The sequence below is a fragment of the Salmo salar genome, chromosome 18 (assembly GCF_965601325.2).
Source record: "Salmo salar chromosome 18, fSalSal1, whole genome shotgun sequence".
Taxonomy (NCBI): domain Eukaryota; kingdom Metazoa; phylum Chordata; class Actinopteri; order Salmoniformes; family Salmonidae; genus Salmo; species Salmo salar.
In genome coordinates this window covers 78637951-78654477 of record NC_138308.1, presented here as the reverse complement: position 1 = coordinate 78654477, position 16527 = coordinate 78637951, and the positions used below count along the sequence as shown (strand labels likewise).

At 41.4% G+C, this 16527-nt stretch overlaps 1 pseudogene; it reads left to right on the top strand.

Annotated features, from left to right (window-relative positions):
• Nucleotides 1–277: 277 nt before the first annotated feature.
• LOC106577726 (uncharacterized) lies at nucleotides 278–15040 on the top strand (annotated as a pseudogene).
• Nucleotides 15041–16527: the final 1487 nt, after the last annotated feature.

Here is a 16527-nt window from a genome sequence, read left to right as displayed (position 1 = left end):
GACAAAAAGCTTTGCTTTGCTACAAGGAAGAGTGGCACCAGATTTGTGCTGACCATTGCAGATTCGACAGCATCCAACATGGGGATGTATTACTGTGCTGCAATTGATTATGAAAGCATGATCTTCGGGAGTACTGTTTTTCTGATACATCAGGGTATGCATACAGGTGTTTTATCTTCTCTTTTAGCAAAGACATGTTGTATTTGGAAATTGTGCAAATCATTGATGGTAATGTGATTTTATAGTCCTGGAAAAGGTGCAGATTCCAGGACCCAGCATGTTGTACAGTAGTCAGTCAGTCCAGCCAGGAGACTCTGTGACTTTTAACTGTGCAATACACACTGAGACCTGTGCAGGAGAACACAGTGTCTATTGGTTCAGACATGGCTCAGAAGAATCCCATCCTGGAATAATTTACACCCATGGAGACAGGAGTGATCAGTGTGAGAAGAGCCCTGAGGCTGGGTCTCCTACACAGAGTTGTGTCTACAACCTCCCCAAGAGGAACCTCAGCCTCTCTGATGCTGGGACTTACTACTGTGCTGTGGCCTCATGTGGGGAGATACTGTTTGGGAAAGGGACCAAGCTGGATGTTGAAGGTAGCTTACATTTCTTAACCCATATGTTATTAGAAAGACATTAACATTACAGTTAATGATTGATAACACGTTTTCGGCTGCTGCCCAACACACTACAGTGGAGTGTATGTATAGTGTGTATATAGTGTATAGTATATGTATAATGTATGTATAGCCTACGGAGCTGTGAAGGGAACGGCACCTCCATACCTTCAGGCTCTGATCAGGCCCTACACCCAAACAAGGGCACTGCGTTCATCCACCACTGGCCTGCTGGCCCACCTACCTCTGAGGAAGCACAGTTCCCGCTCAGCCCAGTCAAAACTGTTCGCTGCTCTGGCACCCCAATGGTGGAACAAGCTCCCTCACGACGCCAGGACAGCGGAGTCAATCACCACCTTCCGGGGACACCTGAAACCCCACCTCTTTAAGGAATACCTAGGATAGGATAAAGTAATCCTTCTAACCCCCCCCCCCCTTAAAATATTTAGATGCACTATTGTAAAGTGGTTGTTCCACTGGATATCATAAGGTGAATGCACCATTTTGTAAGTCGCTCTGGATAAGAGCGTCTGCTAAATGACTTAAATGTAAATGTAAATGTAAATGAGTGATACAGTAGATTTAATTTCTTTCAGATGTTGATCCATAGATGACAATCTTGGTCCTTCTCTCCATCATAAGAACTGGAGTTCTCCTCTGCTGTCCTACCATCTTCATCATCTACACCACCAGGAAATAGATAAAGCTAAGGCCAATATCAAGACTGTATGTAGTATGTTACTTGCTTTCACAAAATCCCTGTGTATGCACTTATTGTATAAGCATGAATAAATAGCACTGTGAACATTAAGTCGTTCTTTTTGAGGGAATGGGTGAGAGGTTTTCATGAAGGAAAATAGTTGATCAAACTATTGAGATGACACGCAATACTTTAGGTTATGGGGAAGGCTTTTAGCTTGTTTGTATTCTTCACATAATTTGCACATCTAACTGAGCAGCAGGTGTCTGGTGTTTATCATCCAGATGAGGTGTGAAAAGAGCGTGTGTGGTTTTGATGCACTGAGAGGTGTGGTGAGACCTGAAGGCCAGTCTTCCTGTTGTGCAGGTTGTTTGTCTTCAGCAGAGAGAGGGTGACGCATAAAATGTCTACTGTCTCCATCTCACATCATTGTCAACCGCCCCTCAAATCACCCACGCGTTTCTACTTACACATGTTACGTGGTGGAAAAGTGACCAGGTTATTTTGAGCAGGTACACTCACAGAACATGGTGATATCTAGAACCTAAAAGGGTTATTCGGCTGTCCCATAGGAGCACCGTTTGAAAAACCCTTTTTGGTTCCCGGTAGAACCTTTTCAAAGAAATGTGTTGGGTGGGTGGGCAGATTGGATATATATATATTCCCCAGTGTTAGTCTGAGAGGCCCAGTGTTTTTCACCTCAGCAGGTCTCACTCATCACTGAGCTGCTCCTCCCTGTCACTCACAGCACAGGAAGTGATGCGTTCTTCACGGGCCCCTCTTCTACCTCAGACTCCAATCATAATCTCCTTAGAAGGCAACTAGCTGCTTTTCAGAATATGGGGCTGTGATGAGTGGAGTCAAGACAGGAAATTCTAAGGGGCGAATAACATCATGACAGTTTTGATTAAACTATTTTTATTAAGTAATCAATGTAATACAATTGTCCTATGCTATGTACTTTGTCCTTTACGGCCAACTTATTAAATAATAAGCAATTCGCTAATAAACACAACAGAACTAAGCTAAGAGAGGCAACTACTACTCTGTAGCCATTAAACAGTTGTGGTTTGAGTCCAACACCCCTCTCTAACCACCCCTGTACCACTGAGCTGTGTGGCCTAAGAGTGGAACAGGGCTACAGTGGCCCTTAGGTACAATGTACAGAAACTACAGAGATATTTACTGATTTGCATTTCAGTACATTTTATTTAACTACACATACAATATAGGAAGATTTAAACTTGTATTCAAAGATATGGCAAACCACTTGTCCTCCTCTCCATCTTCCACTTTGTCATCTTGTAGCAGCATACACTACATGGTGGTCCAGCTCCTTCTCTCTTCTTCGCTCCCTCTTCTTGGAGGTGAAATTCAGGGCGGCATAATTCAGTGCATCAGTATCTTGGTTCTGTACATTTGGAAAACCATGAAATACAATTATAATTTACACTGTTTGTGAATTTCTCATATTTTCAAAATAATGTCACTGAACAAATAGCATTTACCTGATTCTTTTTTTGGTTGTCGTTGCGAGTCAGGTCCTGAATATGATATAAACAGAGATGAGAGAAGATATCAACTGATCATTCTATTGTAGTGCGAACATTATAACTTTTACTGACTTTTTCTATTCTCAATATACAGTATTTCAGGGGAAGGTAACCCTGTTCCTGCAGTGCCACAGGTATTGCAGGGGTTTGTTCCAAATAGGCACCACACCTTCCTAACTAAGCTAATTGATCAGTTCAGTGATTGCCTAAATTCAACACACCTGGTCTTCCAGGTTGGTTAAATTAAAACATGAGGTGCGGCAGCACTCCAGGACCAGTGTTGCCTACCCCTGCAGTATGTCATGTGAAACATTTTCTATATAAGTGTTGTTAATAGCAGGCCCCATATGAAATAGGCTCCATACCTGTGTTGAGTCTGTTTGAATCTCGTCTGACCTTGAGGACCAGGATGAGGATGATTATCAGTAGAACAGCAGTTACAACACCCAGGATCACAACCAGTAGGAAGAGCTTCATGGTTCCATCTTCATCTCCTACAAAACAGATTTAAATTAGAATCAGAACTATACAAACTTTTACCCCGTTTGCTACCAATTCAGAATGGAGAATTCTCAGATTGCTATAAGATGCTGTTATACTTTATTTATATTCTGTGGTACTTTCATGGTACACCATATTAATTAATTTCTGAAAGATTCTCACTTAAAATTACAGAATGAACATACCTTCTTCGTAGTGCTCTGTAGGGTCCCTGTCATAATCTTTGTGACCTTTTGAACGGTTAAGTGAGTTAAATATTCTACTGTTATTCAGACTGTAGTACGATAGTATTGTATCTCCAACATTTGGTCAAAAATATATCTGATACCTAAGATACATGTTTGTGTATTTGGTGTCATAGCAGACAATTTATTGAAAAGATTATCTTGGAGCTTCAGGACAGTCGTGTTGGTGAAGATGAAATAGTTATCCAACATTACACAGAAGTACAGACCAGAATCAGCTACATCCACCTCTGTGATTCTGAGAAAGGTAGTTCTATTGGTGATTAACATTTTGATACAATTGCCTTTGAAATCCATTTTGATGTTGAACAGTTGGCACTGAGCTCCACATAGACGTGATGCACAGGGGTTCTGAGCTATTGACTTGCTTGAACCAGCCAACATGTCCGGGTGTTTTAAGGACATTGATGCATTGCAGGGTGACATTTTCCCCTGAATGGACCACCTTTAAGTGTTGCAGAGACAGACACAACATGGGTCAGATTTGAAAGAGCGAGAACAAACGTTAAGAAAGATTTGTGAATAAAACATATTCTTCATGCACAAGATATACACACCTAAATACAGTCACAACTACACTACCGAGCCAAGGTTTTAGAACACCTACTCATTCAAGGGTTTTTCTTTATTTTTTACAATTTTCTACATTGTAGAATAATAGTGAAGACATCAACACTATGAAATAACACATATGGAATCATGTAGTAACCAAAAAAGTGTTAAACAAATCAAATTATATTTTATATTTGAGATTCTTCAAATAGCCACCCTTTGCCTTGATGACAGCTTTGCACACTCCTGGCATTCTCTCAACCAGCTTCATGAGGTAATCACCTGGAATGCATTTCAATTAACAGGTGTTACTTGTTAACCTCTTACATCTAGACGTTCCGCTAGCGGAACACCTGCTCCAATATCCAATGATAGGCGTGGCACGAATTACAAATTCCTCAAAAATACAAAAACCTCAAATTTTTCAAACATATGACTATTTCACAGCATTTTAAAGATAAGACTCTCCTTTATCTAACCACACTGTCCGATTTCAAAAAGGCTTTACAACGAAAGCAAAACATTAGATTATGTCAGCAGAGTACCAAGCCAGAAATAATCAGACACCCATTTTTCAAGCTAGCATATAATGTCACAAAAACCCAGAAGACAGCTAAATGCAGCACTAACCTTTGATGATCTTCATCAGATGACAACCCTAGGACATTATGTTATACAATACATGCATGTTTTGTTCAATCAAGTTCATATTTATATCAAAAACCAGCTTTTTACATTAGCATGTGACTAGCATGTGACTAGCATTCCCACCGAACACTGCCGGTGAATTTACTAAATTACTCACGATAAACGTTCACAAAAAGCATAACAATTATTTTAAGAATTATAGATACAGAACTCCTCTATGCACTCGATATGTCCGATTTTAAAATAGCTTTTTGGTGAAAGCACATTTTGCAATATTCTAAGTACATAGCCCAGGCATCACGGGCTAGCTATTTAGACACCCGGCAAGTTTAGCACTCACCAATATCAGATTTACTATTATAAAAGATTGATTACCTTTTGTTGTCTTCATCAGAATGCACTCCCAGGACTGCTACTTCAATAACAAATGTTGGTTTGGGCCAAAATAATCCATCGTTATATCCGAATAGCGGCGTTTTGTTCGTGCGTCCCAGACACTATCTGAAATGGTAAATCAGGGTCGTGCGCATGGCGCAATTCGTGACAAAAAAAATCTAAATATTCCATTACCGTACTTCGAAGCATGTCAACCGCTGTTTAAAATCCATTTTTATGCCATTTTTCTCGTAAAAAAGCGATAATATTCCGACCGGGAATTTCCTTTTAGCTAAACAGAGGAAAGTAAACAAAGCTTTCGGTCGATGCGGGCACGAGCCTGAGTCTCACAGTACTGTAACCAGCCACTACCCAAACGCGCTACTTTTTTTCAGCCAGAGCCTGCAAAGCCACGATTCAGCTTTTTACCGCCTTCTGAGACCCTATGGCAGCCGTAGGAAGTGTCACGGGACAGCTAAGATCCTCACTCTTCAATAAACAGAGACAAGAAGAACGACACCTTGTCAGACAGGCCACTTCCTGCATGAAACCTTGTCAGGTTTTTGCCTGCCAAATGAGTTCTGTTATACTCACAGACACCATTCAAACAGTTTTAGAAACTTTAGGGTGTTTTCTATCCATATGTAATAAGTATATGCATATTCTAGCTACTGGGTAGGAGTGGTAACCAGATTAAATCGGGTACGTTTTTTATCCAGCCGTGAAAATACTGCCCGCTAGCCATAACAGGTTAAAAGTGAACTGGTGGAATTTCTTTCCTTCTTAACTTCTCTAGGGCCGGCGGGACGAAATTGTCCCACCTACGTAACAGCCAGTGGAATCCTGTGGCGCGTTATTCAAATACCTTAGAAATGCTATTACTTCAATTTCTCAAACATGACTATTTTACACCATTTTAAAGACAAGACTCTCGTTAATCTAACCACACTGTCCGATTTCAAAAAGGCTTTACAACGAAAGCAAAACATTAGATTATGTCAGCAGAGTACCCAGCCAGAAATAATCAGACACCCATTTTTCAAGCTAGCATATAATGTCACAAAAACCCAGAAGACAGCTAAATGCAGCACTAACCTTTGATGATCTTCATCAGATGACACACCTAGGACATTATGTTATACAATACATGCATGTTTTGTTCAATCAAGTTCATATTTATATCAAAAACCAGCTTTTTACATTAGCATGTGACGTTCAGAACTAGCATACCCCCCGCAAACTTCCGGTGAATTTACTAAATTACTCACGATAAACGTTCACAAAAAGCATAACAATTATTTAAAGAATTATAGATACAGAACTCCTCTATGCACTCGATATGTCCGATTTTAAAATAGCTTTTCGGTGAAAGCACATTTTGCAATATTCTCAGTAGATAGCCCGGCATCACAGGGCTAGCTATTTAGACACCCAGCAAGTTTATCACTCACCAAAGTCAGATTTACTATAAGAAAAATGTTATTACCTTTGGTGTTCTTCGTCAGAATGCACTCCCAGGACTTCTACTTCAATAACAAATGTTGGTTTGGTCCCAAATAATCCATAGTTATATCCAAATAGCGGCGTTTTGTTCGTGCGTTCAAGACACTATCCGAAAGGGTAAATAAGGGTTACGAGCATGGCGCATTTCGTGACAAAAAAATTCTAAATATTCCATTACCGTACTTCGAAGCATGTCAACCGCTGTTTAAAATCAATTTTTATGCCATTTTTCTCGTAAAAAAGCGATAATATTCCGACCGGGAATCTGCATTTAGGTAAACAGACGAAAGAAAATAAAGAATGGGGTCGACTCGGGCACGCGCCTAAGCCCATAGTACTCTGATCGGCCACTTGCCAAAAGCGATAATGTGTTCCAGCCAGAGGCTGCCTCGATATCGTTCAGCTTTTTCCGGGCTCTGAGAGCCTATGGGAGCCGTAGGAAGTGTCACGTTAGAGCAAAGATCCTCAGTCTTCAATAAAAAGAGCCCAGATGAACAACAACTTGTCAGACAGGCCACTTCCCATATAGAATCCTCTCAGGTTTTTGCCTGCCATATGAGTTCTGTTATACTCACAGACACCATTCAAACAGTTTTAGAAACTTTAGGGTGTTTTCTATCCAAAGCCAATAATTATATGCATATTCTAGTTACTGGGCAGGAGTAGTAACCAGATTAAATCGGGTACGTTTTTTATCCGGCCGTGTCAATACTGCCCCCTACCCCCAACAGGTTAATGCGTTTGAGCCAATTATTTATTTTGTGACAGGAGGGGTGGATACAGAAGATAGCCCTATTTGGTAAAAGACCAAGTCCATATTATGGCAAGAACAGCTCAAATAAGCAAAGAGAAACGACAGTCCATTATTTTAAGACATGAAGGTCAGTCATATTGGAAACTTTCAAGAACTTTGAATTTTCTACAATGCAGTCGCAAAAACCATAAAGCGCTATGATGAAACTGGCTCTCCTGAGGACCGCCACAGGAAAGAAGACCCAGAGTTACCTCTGCTGCAGAGGATAAGTTCATTAGAGTTACCAGCCATAAATTGCAGCCCAAATAAATGCTTCACAGAGTTCAAGTAACACACACACCTCAACATCAACTATTCAGAGGAGACAATGTGAATCAGTCATTCATGGTTCAATTGCTGCAAATAAACTTGTCCTTTGGTCTGGAGTCCAAATTGGAGATTTTTGGTTCCAATAGCCGTGTCTTTGTAGAGATGCGGTGTGGGTGAACGGATGATCTCCGCATGTGTATTTCCCACCGTAAACCATGGAGGAGGAGGTGTTATGGTGTGGTGTTGTTTTGCTGGTGATTTATTTAGAATTCAAGGCACAGTTAACCAGCATGGCTACCGCAGCATTTTGCAGCAATCCACCATCCTATCTGGTTTGGGCTTAGTAGGACTATCATTTGTTTTTCAACAGGACAATGACCCAACACACCTCTAGGCTGTGTAAGGGCTATTTTACCAAGAGGGAGTGTGATGGAGTGCTGCATCAGATGACCTGGCCTCCCCAATCCCCCGACCTCAACCAAATTGAGATGGTTAAGGATGTCGGACCGCAGAGTGAAGGAAACGCAGACAACAAGTGCTCAGCATATGTGGGAACTCCTTCAAGACTGTGGGAAAAGCATTCCTCGTGAAGCTGGTTGAGAGAATGCCAAGAATACCAAGAACCTTTGAAAGGGTCTGACAGTAAATATTACAAATCTAAATCTGTTCTCACGGTGAGATTCCCATCACGGTTGGGTTAATTTATTGTAGTGGGCGGAAGGACCTCCTGGAGTGGCTAACTATTGGCTGGAATTGGTGGTGGTTTGCCAATAAGGGGCACTCTTTTGACTGCACCATAGATCACTGAATTTAGGAAATCTTGCGATTGGCAGGAGCCGTGGCTTGTAGTTCACCCATAGTATACCTTAAAGGCAGTGGTGAACCATGGCTATTGGACCTACTGTAGGTCTTCAAAGGGGGGAAAACATGTTCCAAAACAGTGTACCAAACTCAAAAAAATAGAGAAACTGAGACAGCACTCAGACTAACGTTAATAACAACAACAACCACATTGCTTACACAACCTTTGGTAGCCTAACACTATCACACAATGACACATCAAAGGATGTGAGTTTGACTGGCTTGTGATGCTGAAAGGACAGCGACTGTAATACCAGCTCACTCCATGTAGGAGAGCACACTTTTTGTAAAACACATAGACTGATAGAAAGACAGCAGTCACACACAGCATGATGTTAAAGAATAATCAGCCCATTCATTAGGACATAATAAGCCAGTAGGTCCCAATCATAATATCACAAAAACACAACCATTAGGCTATGCATTTCCCAATCGAAATGTACAACTATTACTTCCCATTGCAAACATCGTTATCATATTAAGCACACACACTAACCATTGATCTAGTGGTTAAATTTAATAATGTTTCACACCCATAACTCATTATTTTCAAAGAGATAGCTAGCAACAGCAAGCATGCTGCAATAAAAAAACAGTACCACTCAGCAGATGATGATCATTCGAAACAACTTCTTGTTTAAAGTTAATCTTGAAAATCTAATTAGCATCAACATCCTCTTCAATAACACCTGCGAAAGCAGCCGCCGCACTCTAGCTTACAACAAAAACTGGCTAGCTTAAACTGTTGGAAAACTACTGCTCGCTATTCCGTTTCAGGAATCTAGGCATATGTCGCACGTCACTACTTCACAGGAGAGGCATTTGAAAGTAAATGCTTTTTTTGGGCAGATAGGTTTTCTGGAACATGTGAACTTTCATGTTCCTTAATAACAAACTTGAATGCCATCTGTAAATATGAATACATTTTTTTAATTACGAGGCTAGTTTGTTTTGATACGGAAAACGATAGGAATCTTCCCGCTAGCCATGGTTCGCTGAGATAATGGATGCGTTGGACCTGCCGAGAGATGAGTTTGGATTGGTCTGCCATGTTGCACGCTTCTGTATATAACATGAGCTTCTCAGTATGTGTAGGTAATCCTTTCTAACACGTAAAAGTAAACAAAGTATCATGAAGAACTGTGACAATGTTGCTAATGCTCTCCACTCTCCACTTTCCGGAGGAACAAGTTGTGAAATCAATGGAATGCCTGGTGGAAGCAGAGTATGATAGCTAAGGAGATGGAGAAAATTCAGACGTTTGATTATGCGGAGGGAGTCGAAAAGAGAACACACAAAGGCTGTTGTATAAAACACCTCTCTCTGGATTACTGTGGCTTGCGAAAGTATACACCCCATAAGCATTTTTCCTATTTTGTTGCCTTACATCATGGAATTAACCTGTTAGGGCTTGGGGGCAGTATTTACACGGCCGGATAAAAAACGTACCCGATTTAATCTGGTTATTACTACTGCCCAGAAACTAGAATATGCATATAATTATTGGCTTTGGATAGACAACACCCTAAAGTTTCTAAAACTGTTTGAATGGTGTCTGTGAGTATAACATAACTCATATGGCAGGCCAAAACCTGAGAAGATTCCACCACCTCAGTCATCGGCTTCATCAATACGTGCATCGATGTCGTCATCTCCACAGTGACTGCACGTACATATCCCAACTTGAAGCCATGGAATACAAGCAACATCCACATCGAGCTAAAGGCTAGAGCTGCCACTTTCAAGGAGCTGGACGCTTATAAGAAATCCCGCTATGCCCTCAGACGGACCATCCAACAAGCAAAGCATCAATACAGGATTAAGATTGAATCCTACCACACCAGCTCTGACGCTCATCGCATGTGGCAGGGCTTGAATACTATTACAGACTTCAAAGGGAAACCCAGGCGCGAGCTGCCCAGTGACGTGAGCCTATCAGACATGTTAACCTGTTAGGGCTAGGGGGCAGCATTTGCACGTCTGGATAAAAAAAATGTACCCGATTTAATCTGGTTACTAATCCTACCCAGTAACTAGAATATGCATATACTTATTATATATGGATAGAAAACACTCTAAAGTTTCTAAAACTGTTTGAATGGTGTCTGTGAGTATAACAGAACTCATTTGGCAGGCAAAACCCTGAGACATTTTCTGACAGGAAGTGGATACCTGATGTGTTGTATTGACTTTAAACCTATCCCATTGAAAAACACAGGGGCTGAGGAATATTTTGGCACTTCCTATTGCTTCCACTAGATGTCACCAGCCTTTACAAAGTGTTTTGAGTCTTCTGGAGGGAGATCTGACCGAACAAGAGCCATGGAACGATGATGTCCCATTAGACACCTGGCGCGCGAGTTCATGTTGGGTACCCTCGTTCCAATACGTTATAAAAGAGTATGCATTCGTCCACCTTGAATATTATTCATGTTCTGGTTAAAAAAGGCCCTAATGATTTATGCTATACAACGTTTGACATGTTTGAACGAACGTAAATATATTTTTTCCCCTCGTTCATGACGAGAAGTCCGGCTGGCTTAGATCATGTGCTAACAAGACGGAGATTTTTGGACATAAATGATGAGCTTTTTTGAACAAAACTACATTCGTTATGGACCTGTGATACCTGGAAGTGACATCTGATGAAGAGAATCAAAGGTAATGGATTATTTACATAGTATTTTCGATTTTAGATCTCCCCAACATGACGTCTAGTCTGTATCGCAACGCGTATTTTTCTGGGCGCAGTGCTCAGATTATTGCAAAGTGTGATTTCCCAGTAAGGTTATTTTTAAATCTGGCAAGTTGATTGCGTTCAAGAGATGTAAATCTATAATTCTTTAAATGACAATATAATATTTTACCAATGTTTTCTAATTTTAATTAATGCCTTTTATGCTCGCTTCGAGGCAAGCAACACTGAAGCATGCACGAGAGCACCAGCTGTTCTGGATGACTGTGTGATAACACTCTCGGTAGCCGATGTGAACAAAACCTTTAAACAGGTCAACATTCACAAAGCCGATGGGCCAGACGGATTACCAGGACGTGTACTCAAGCATGCGCTGACCAACTGTCAAGTGTCTTCACTGATATTTTCAACCTCTCCCTGACAGAGTCTGTAATACCTACATGTTTCAAGCAGACCACCATAGTCCCTGTGCCCAAGGAAGCGAAGGTAACCTGCCTGAATGATTACCACCCCATGGCACTCACGTCAGTAGCCATGAAGTGCTTTGAAAGGCTGGTCATGGCTCACATCAACAGCATCCTCCTGGACACCCTAGACCCACTCCAATTCACATACCGCTCCAAGATCCACAGATGACGCAATCTCAATCGCACTCCACACTGCCCTTTCTCACCTGGACAAAAGGAACACCTATGTGATAATGCTGTTCATTGACTACAGCTCAGCGTTCAACACCATAGTGCCCTCAAAACTCATCACTAAACAAAGGACTCTGGGACTAAACACCTCCTTCTGCAACTGGATCCTAGACTTCCTGACGGGCCACCCCCAGATGGTAAGAGTAGGCAACAACACATCTGCCACGCTGATCCTCAATACGGGAGCCCCCCAGGGGTGTGTACTTAGTCCCCTCCTGTATTCCCTGTTCACCCACGACTGCGTAGAAAAACATGACTCCAACACCATCATTAAGTTTGCTGACGACACAACAGTGGTAGGCCTGATCACCTACAATGATGAGACGGCCTGTAGGGAGGAGGTCAGGGAACTGGCAGTGTGGTGCCAGGACAACAACATCTCCCTCAATGTGAGCAAGCCTAAGGAGCTGATCGTGTACTACAGGAAAAGGCCCCCATTAACATCGACGGGGGTTGTAGTCGATAGTTTCAAGTTCCTTGGTGTCCACATCATCAACGAACTATAATGGTCCAAACATACCAAGACAGTGGTGAAGAGGGCACGACAAAACCTTTTCCCCCTCAGGAGACTGAAAAGATTTGGCATGGGTCCCTAGATCCTCAAAAGGTTCTACAGCTGCACCATCGAGAGCATCCTGACCGGTTGCATCACCGCCTGGTATGGCAACTGCTCGGCATCTGACCGTAAGGCGCTACAGAGGGTAGTGCGAACGGCCCAGTACATCACTGGGGCCAAGCTTCCTGTCATCCAGGACCTATATAATAGGCGGTGTCAGAGAAAAGCCCATAAAATTGTCAGAGACTCCAGTCACCCAAGTTATAGACTGTTTTCTCTGCTACTGCATGGCAAGCGGTACCTCAACAGCTTCTACCACCAAGCCACAAGACTGCTGAACAATTCATAAAATCGCCACCGGACAATTTACATTGACCCCCCTTTTGTACACTGCTGCTACTCGCTGTTTGTTTGTTACCTATGCATAGTCACTTCACCCCCAGCTACATGTACAGTTTACCTCAACTAGCTTGTACCCCTGCCCACAGACTTGGTACCGGTGCCCCCTGTATATAGCCTCATTATTGTTATTCTTATTGTGTTACTTTTTATTATTACTTTTTATTTTAGTCTACATGGTAAATATTTTCTTCTTCTTGAACTGCACTGTTGGTTAAGTAAGCATTTCACGGTAAAGTCTACACTTGTTGTATTCGGCGCATGTGACAAATAAAGTTTGATTTGATTTTGATTTGATTTGATTCGAAAAGTGTAATTCTCACCTTTGCTGCATTACATTTGAAAGCATAGATCATGTAAGATAAACACAATAGCGTCAGCCCAACAGGAAGTTCAGCTCTGGCTTTCGGTCTCTTGGAATCTGGGTTAGGTCAAGTCACAACAGGGGCACTTAGCCTACCCTCAGCATATCTTCGCTGTTCACTGCGAAAACCCTAAAATGTACTGAAATGCTGAATGAGATACCGCAGAATCTATCTCAGGAACAAAAAAACTTCATTTGAGAAGTGTTGTTCTACAGAGGTAGACTGTTCTGTTCCACTCAAGACACAGGTTTTGAAGAAGATGATAGCTGTTAGGATGTTCGCACCACTGTGCACGTTTTGTCTTCTTGGAGAGATGGGTATGTTTAATTTCATTTTATTATGATGGCATGTTAGGTATACATTTTTTTACTCAGTCACTTTTAGCAATAGCCTTCATCAGGGACTATAATGGTACAATACATTTTTATTAAAACTCACAGACACTTTGAGGCATTCCAATCTTGCATTGTTATGTATATATAACAGTTAATATATTTGTGTAAGATGTTGTCTTTTCTTTTGTTGTAGTTCATGCATGAGCTGGGACTGAGCCCTCAGCCATACAACAGGAGAGTGGTCTCATATCAACCAATGTTGGGGACACAGTGACTTTGCAGCACTTCTATGAAGGCGACGTGGCCATGCATTTCTCCTGGTTCAAGCGACCCTTTGGAGAAAAACCTCAGCTTATCTCAACCATGTGACAAGAGTCCTACATTGTACCGTGAGTTCAAGGGTAACCCTCAATTTTCAATGCAAAGCGGCCAAGGAATAAATCACCTCAGTATCTCAGACTCAGTATCTCAGCTCGGATTCAGTCACGTACTACTTTGGGAGCACTCACTCAAATGAGTTGGAATTTGGACAATTGTCTATGTAAAAGGTACAGTCCTGAGAAAATTATTTTAATATTCTGTAAAATATTTTTAGAGAAAGTCTGAATTGGTAGACAAAGAGTAGTGATGGGTTAACCTAAGCAAACACCATTTTAGGAATTTTTTTATATCAGGTATTATCACATTGTGAAGATTCTCTTATTGAGTAAGAACACTTGAAACAGGAAAGTTGTAGATAGTTAAGACAGATTTAATGACATTTTTAAACCCTCTTTTCAGATTCAGTCTGTGTCTGAGTCAGTCCAGCCAGGAGAGTCTGTGACTCTGAACTGTACAATACACATGGAGACCTGTGCAGGAGAACACATTGTCTATTGGTTCAGACATGGCTCAGGAGAATCCCATCCAGGAATCATTTACACCAATGGAGACAGGAGTGATCAGTGTGAGAAGAGCCCTGAGGCTGGGTCTCCTACACAGAGCTGTGTCTACAACCTCCCCATGAGGAACCTCAGCCTCTCTGATGCTGGGACTTACTACTCTGCTGTGGCCTCATGTGGTGAGATACTGTTTGGGAACGGGACCAAGCTGGACATTCAAGATAAACTTCTTATGCTCTTTTGTTCAAATTACATAAACATTACATTTACATACACAGTTGGTTATTATAAAAGAAAATGTGTTCTCAATGACTTCATTAACATGTTAGTAATTTGCCAGAACTGTCCAGCTCAATTAGGGTTAAGTGTTTTGCTAAAGGGCACATTGACAGTTCGGGGATTCGAACCAGTAACCTTTCAAATACTGGCCCAGTGCTCTTAACCACTAGGCTACCATCCTCCCTACGTGCTGACTTACCTGATCAAATAATAGCAAAATAAAATACATGCTATTACACTGTAATAACCCCTACTGTATAATGGAAAACATGTAATTGTTTCAGGGGGTGATATTCAAGTGGCGACTGAAGCGTATATGAGGATCCTTGTCCTCTTCTCCTTCATAAGAACTGGATTTCTCCTCTGCTGTCCGAACATCTTCTTCATCATTTACTTCATCAGGAAATAGATAAATTCAATGATTCAGTTTCTCAATCCTTCAGCTGTTACAAATACAAATGTGGTTTACTGTCTTTTCAAATGTTTCAGTGCTCGTCAGCTTTGGTAACATAATGTAAAGTAAAATGTCCATATTTCAGCCTTTTGACATGCTGAGGATTCAAATATTGCTGTCAATCCAGCATGACTTCTCCGTTCGAAACAACTAGAAACTTGGAACTGGGAAATCTCAGACTTCAGTGAGTTCAAGACAACTGGGAATTCTGAAAAAAAACGAGCTCCGACTGGGAAAATATGTTTTGAAAATACGTCATCCAACTCGGAATTCCAAGTCGGGAACTCTGGCCTCTTTCTAGAGCTCCGACCTGAAGATCACTGACAGCATGATTCAACCTTGTTTTTTTCAGAGTCCCCAGTTGTCTTGAAAGCACCATAAATCAAGAGAATGCCAGACTTTGATGACAAAGTTTGATGACAAAATTAGCCACGAAGGACCGCTGCGCAACCTTCCTGTTCAAGTGAACACAGCACAACAAGGTGAGTCCAAAAATGTATTGTATACTGCTGCATAAATGATGTATTATGCCAGGGAGATATGTGTAGTGTAGCTAAGAAAGTAATACTAAGTGTATGTTGTGTAGTAAGCTGTTAGTAGCCCATGTGCCTCTCCCTACTGTTCTGACTTGGTTGTGCACATTTAGCCTATTGCCTGTTTTAGAGAAATGTCCTCATCTAATATTGTAAGAGCTTTCATTGGCAGCTTATATGCCCCCTTTATTTATCCTATGGTTCTGACTTGGTGTACAGGGAGAATACTGTAAGAACGGCTCATGTTCTGAATTCTGTCACTGTACATTTCAAAAGTGCTGAACAAATAGTTATATTGACTACGTCCATCGTAGCTCGCTCATTAATATCTTAACCGAAATTACGGATTGCCTCTTATCCACTCGTCATCCCCTAATGCCATAGTTTGTACATCTTAATTGTCAGTAGAAACAGCATTTGTTTAAGCAAATCAGCCATATCAGCTATGCTTTTTAAAAGGCAATAGATTAGTCTGAATGAACTGTTTTGCTGCCAGACAAGGCTCCGCTGATAGCCAGGTGTAGCAGTGGGAAGGTGTTGGGACTCTGATGTTGGAACAACTTCATGTAGGCCCTAACAGTTTGTGGGCACAGTTTGTCACTGCTACATTGCAATTTATGTATTGTTTAGTGTTGTGTAGCGGCTTTGTTGGCATAAAATAAATGTATGCTAAAGTCGCCACTGGATAGGAGAAAATTCCATACATATGAG